We start from the raw sequence: 6645 nt of genomic DNA, 5'->3' as shown, positions 1-6645 counted from the left end.
AATGTGTTCTTATTCCCACAGTTTCATCTTCCACTGGGCAAGAATACATCTCCTTTAAATGCCCAAGAGGGAAGATTCCATGAAGACTATACTACTCACTTTGTATTTGCGAACACTAGCCATTAAGCCTTTTTTGAGAAACATTTTTCTTATTTAATTTTAAAAGTGAAGCAGCATATCATCCATATATACTCTTTGCATGCATGGCAAAGTGGAGCAAATGGTAGTTAACTATTTACTTCAAGTTACATAGCTTCTTAAAGTCCAGACTTAATATAGACTTATGATTTCACATCTCCCAGCATTTCTAGTATACTCTCTTCTACTTTGTTCTCTTTTATTTTTGTTTCAATACACATGGAATATAAGAGCAGATTTCCATTTTGCAAGTTGACCGTACTTAGTTTCAGGATAGTACATGAATTTTTTTCAGTACAGGTATTCCCTTTGGCTGTTGTTTGTTTGGGAAAACTGTTTGATGATTCCTTTTTGTTAAGAAACAGGAGGCGTTTGGGGCCAGTGTAGTTGGGGACTATTGGCTCAAAGATAAATTTTATATTTGAATGAAACATTATTTGAATAAACCAAATTGGGACAATACCTTTTCTGGAATTTCTGGAATAATATGTTGGTGTATTTTTCTTTTGAGAAACAGGCAAAAAATGACTACTCTAAAAATTCTTCATCATGTATCAAGTGACAGTTTAAGCATTTTCAAAGATAATGTTATATATACTTATTATTTTACAATTTTTCTAAACTCTGCTCAGTATTTAGTATTTGGAGTTTAGCATAGCTGGTTTGTAGCCTGTTTGCTTTTTTTCAGATGTTCAGATGTTTCGCATTGCCAAGTTATTAAATGATGACTTTAAGAACTCCTCATTCTCCAACCCTTTACCCCAATATCAACATGCTCGATTTTCACTTAACAATTTCTACAGAATAGTTGATGTTGATTAACTTTTGTTTTGTTTTTCATTGACTGTTCATTTTAATAAAATATTATTTTCCTTATTGAGGCAAAAATGTATCTGATTATTAAACAGTATCTCTGCTATTTGAAATCTTTTGTAGACATGGAAGAGCCGCATCTGTTAGATATTTTATGAATATTTGAGGTGACCCTAAAAGTAAGAAAAATCTTGTCACTAATCTTTCATTTGGCAAGCTTTAAAATACAAGTAAAATCAATAGCATTTTTGAAAAAAATAAACTTACTTTAAAATTAAGGTCTATATTTCAGATTATTTTGAAAACATTAATTCAGGTATTTAAATACAGTTTGTAAAATCCAAGGATGATCAAGTATAAACAAGGCAATTTAGCTGAAAGATCTTTTCTTAGCAACTGAAGCAGTGTATTTGGAGTTCATTCAAATGGAGGGGAACCAAAATGAGTATCTTAAGTGCTTAGCATAGAATTATCTGCCATAGATTTGATTTTTTAAAATGTGAATGTGGCCGGGTGCGGTGGCTCAAGCCTGTAATCCCAGCACTTTGGGAGGCCGAGACGGGCGGATCACGAGGTCAGGAGATCGAAACCATCCTGGCTAACACGGTGAAACCCCGTCTCTACTAAAACACAAAAAACTAGCCGGGCGAGGTGGCGGGCGCCTGTAGTCCCAGCTACTGGGAGGCTGAGGCAGAAGAATGGCGTGAACCCGGGAGGCGGAGCTTGCAGTGAGCTGAGATCCGGCCACTGCACTCCAGCCTGGGGGCAGAGCGATACTCTGTCTCAAAAAAATAAAAATAAAATAAAATAAAATAAAATAAAATAAAATGGGAATGATGCCAAAGAAATTATAAAAGAAAGTATAGTTCTATTTAAGTTGTGACAGCAGAGTGGGAAAGAAGTAAGTCATGAGATTAATATGTGTCTGTGTACTTGAAGGGGATGTTTCTAAGTCGAGGAGGAAGCTTGGGCCTTCTGAGCATTAACAGAAAATTATTTCTCCCAGTTAAGGACCAGAAAGTTTGTCTGTTATATCCTGAATTTGCTTAATGTGAACTTTCTCTAAATTTGCTGCTATTGCTGATCAGGATTTGGTTTTGAATGAGTGTGATTAGGATGCACTCTGATGAAGGGATGATGAAAGCCAGAAGTAAAAAGGGAATTTGAGTTCCACATCTCTTTACTTCTTTAACCTCAATCTCTATTGAGCCCCATTATCCACTTCTCTGCATGTCCCCTGGCCACACACACACACATACACACACACACACACACACACACACACACACACAGTTCTTTCAAGTTGTCTATTTTATGAGACCCCTGCATCACGTGGAATCTCATATTAAAATTTTACAGCCACATTTAGGTAGATAATTCCTGGTTCCAACTCCAGAGAGGCAAGGCTGAGCAGGAAATTCTTCCTGAATCCAGTAAAAGTGAACAGTTGTTCCTTCAATCATTCCTTGTTTATGGAGATGCGACACACACACACCAAACATTTTATACATTACACTGTACAATGCACCAACATCTTGTACATTGTTCATAGCTAAGTGAATATAAACTTGTGAACTTATGGCATTGTGCTATATGTCACAAACAAATGAGGTGTGGTAATAGAGTATTATAAAGGTAGGTTTCATAATACATGTTGCATTATGCATTTGAAGTCAGGAATTTGAGACCAGCCTGGCCAACATGGTGAAACTCTGTCTCTACTAAAATACAAAAATTAGCTGGGCATGGTGGTGGGCACCTTTAATCCCAGCTAGTTGGGAAGCTTAGGCAGGAGAATCGCTTGAACCCCAGGAGGCAGAGTCTGCAGTGAACAGAGATCGTGCCACTCCACTCCAGCCTGGGGTGCTGCCAGTGGAACAGAATAGAGAATGTCAAAATAAAGCCCCATACCTATAGCCATCTGAATTTTGATAAAATTGAAGAAATTAAGAAATGGGGAATGGACTCCCTGTTTAATCTATGATGCTGGGTTAACTAGGTAGCCTTATGCAGCAGAATAAAATTGGACCCCTATCTTTCACCATACACAAAAATTAACTCAGAATGGATTAAAGATTTAGATGTAAAACCTCAAACTATAATGACCCTAGAAGAAAACTAGAAAATGCCATTTTAGACATTGATCGTGGGAAAGAATTTATGATTAAGCCCTCAAAAGTAATTGCAACAAAACAAAATTATCAAGTGGCACCTAATTAAACTAAAGACCTTATGCAAAGCAAAAGAAACTGTCAACACATAAGCAGACAACCTACAGAATGGGATAAAATATTTGCAAACTATGTATCTGGCAAAGATCTAATATCCAGAATCTATAAGGAACTTAAACAATTCAACAAGCAAAAAAACAATCACAGTAGGTATAAGACATGAGCAGACACTTTTCAGAAAAATGCAGATCAAAACCACAATGAGATACCATCTCTCACCAGTCACAATGGCTAGTACTAAAAAGTCAAAAAATAACAGTTGCTGGTGAGGTTGTGGACAAAAAGGAATGCTTATACACTGTTGGCGGAAGTGTAAATTAGTTCAACCACTGTGGAAGACAGTGTGACAATTCCTTAAAGAGCTAAAAAACAGAACTACCATTTGATGCAGCATTCCAATTACTGGGTATTTGCCTAAAGGAATACAAACCATTCTATTATAAAGACATGTGCATGCATACTTTCATTGCAGCATTACTCACAATAGAAAAGACAGAATCAACCTAAATGCCCACCAATGATAGACTGGATAAAGAAAATGTGGTACAGATAAACCGTGGAGTACTATGCAGCCATAGAAAAGAATGAGATCATCTCTTTTGCAAGAACATGGATGGAACTGGAGGTCATTGTCTTTAGCAAACTGACACAGGGACAGGAAACCAAAATCACATGTTCTGTGGGAGCTAAATAACGAGAACGCGTGGACACATGGGGGGAACAACACACACTGGGGCCTATTGGAGGGTGGAGGGGGAAGGGAGGAAAAGGATAAGGAAAAATAATTAATGGGTACTAGGCTGAGTACATGGGTGATGAAATAATCTGCACAACAAACCCCCATGACATAAGTTTATGTATATGACAAACCTGCACATTTACGCTTGAACTTAAAAGTTAAAAATAAAAGTTTTCCATGTTTCACCAATAATGTTGGTTCAATGTTCTTAATAGATATACCTTATCACATGGAGAAAATCCTCCTCTATTTCAAATCTGCTGAGAGTTTTCTTAGAAACAATGAATGGGTAATGAATTTTGTGAATTAGTTTTTCAGAATCTATTGAACTGACTCTGCTATGTCTCCCTGATTTAATTAATATGGTGAATTTCAAAGTTTCACATTTAAGTACTAATGTGCATTCCTGCATAAATACCACTTGGTCATGGTGTCTATATTTGTCATATGTTACTGGTTAAAATGCCTATATTTTGTTATACATTTTTGTGAACAAGAAAAAAAAGAAGACATACAAATGGCCAACAAACATGAAAAAGTGCTGAATATCACCAGTCAACAGAGAAATGCTAATTAAGATCACAACGAGATATGCCACTTTACTTACATCAATAGATGGCATCTATTATTTTGAAATAGGTTCCTTTGATGCCTAGGTTTTTGAGGGTCTTCTCATGATGGGTGTTGAATTTTATCCGAAGCTTTTTTTTTTCACATCTATTTAACACATAGGTGGAGTGTGGAAAACAAACTCCAATATTGGCCAGATTACATAGCCTTTAACTGAAGAGACATAAATGGAAGTTATCTGTGGAAAACACATTCCAACTATGTGCTAAAAACAAACATGGCCGGGCGCGGTGGCTCATGCCTGTAATCCCAGCACTTTGGGAGGCTGAGGCGGGCGGATCACGAGGTCAGGAGATCGAGACCATCCTGGCTAACACGATGAAACACCGTCTTTATTAAAAATACAAAAAATCAGCCGGGCGTGGTGGCGGGCGCCTGTAGTCCCAGCTACTCGGGAGGCTGAGGCAGGAGAATGGCGTGAACCCGGGAGGCAGAGCTTGCAGTGAGCTGAGATCGGGCCACTGCACTCCAGCCTGGGCGACAGAGCGAGACTCCGTCTCAAAAACAAAACAAAACAAAAAAACATTTAAGACTTTAATCCATGAGAACACATGGACACAGGGAGGGGAACATCACACACTAGGGCCTGTCGGGGGGTTGCGGGCAAGGGGAGAGAGAGCATTAGGACAAATACCTAATGCATGCAGGGCTTAAAACCTAGATGACGGGTTGATAGGTGCAGCAAACCACCACAGCACACGCACACTTATGTAACAAACATGCACATTCTGCACATGTATCTCAGAACTTAAAGTAAAATAAACAAACAAAAATTAACAAGTGTCAGAATGTACAAGTCTTGTTGCCTTAGCTTTCTCTGCACAGATTTCCACTTTGTTATTTATGAGGCCAGCTGGATTTAGTCCTGAGTTTTATGGAAAGTCACCAGATCGGCATTTTTTCACACTAGTAGTTTTGTGACAAAATATAATTCTTATTTTTATGGCAATGGAAATTTGTAAGAAGGCTTTCCTCTGAAGACCCAGTGCTTCTTCAGTGCTTTGCCATGAGTTATGTTCTAAAATGTGTAGAGAATTTATGATCCAGCAAATTCTCAGAAGTAACACGTTTGTCCTATAAGTAGGTTATTGGTACCACAATAGGGTAAACCCCAGGCACTGCACTGCTCTTCTAATAATACACACACTGCCACGTTGTAGGATTTGCTAGGATATGTTCTGAGTTGTAACATCCATAAAAGGTTCATTTCCTTTATACACAGAATTTTCATACTTCGATCTCTTCAGAAGCTTCAAGATGTGCAAGTTTTTAGGAAATAAAAAGAAGCCTCAAACATGGCCACTTGGTTTGGAACACGGATGGACATTGAATGTACTGGTCACATAAATCATGAATTGACAGGTTCTATTTTTACTTCTCTATCTTTACGCAGAGACTAAGAGAGAAATAGATCCAGATTATGCATCTGTTAATACTTCACAACTGCTGTTTGAGTCTTTATTGTCCGTAGTCATACTCTTTTCAAAATGGGAAAGCAGGGTCGGTGCAAGGATGCTCCTGGAGAGAGCCCAGTGTCTCTTTTTTAAATGACAAGCAGTTGTGGCATTTTCTAGGGGCATTCCTAACTTCAATCCATGTAATTAATAATTATCTCTGTCTTTTCTTTCATAACACTACATCATGAATTTCCCTTTGTTTGCCTAATTTATGAGTCTAGCAATTTTAAAATCAGACGCGATGTACTGGGAAGAATCTAAGCAAAGATAGCAAAGAGGAAGCTTCAAACTGAAATGCAAATCTCAATGTTAACGGAAATAATCTTAATTTTAATGCATTGAAAATTCAGTACCTTTTTGGTCTGTTCCATCTCTCTTGCTTAAGAGATACCGTATCAAAACCAAAAAGTCCCATAATTGTGGTAGTGCAAGTTGTTATTTTGTGTTTGGAGGCACTACTTATTTTGAGTATTTTAAAGACATTTAGAGAGTTTTTTGATTAATAAGGGAATCCTCCTTTTTTGCTGTTTGATTAATAAAGGAACCCTCACCAAATAAGTACAGAATGATGCCTTTTCTCTCTACTCCAACACAAATAAGTAGGATGCTTGTAAATATATATAAATATATATTATAA

The sequence above is a fragment of the Rhinopithecus bieti genome, unplaced genomic scaffold (assembly GCF_001698545.2).
Source record: "Rhinopithecus bieti isolate Rb0 unplaced genomic scaffold, ASM169854v2 scaffold_37463, whole genome shotgun sequence".
NCBI lineage: Eukaryota > Metazoa > Chordata > Mammalia > Primates > Cercopithecidae > Rhinopithecus > Rhinopithecus bieti.
Note: the sequence above shows the minus strand (reverse complement) of the source record.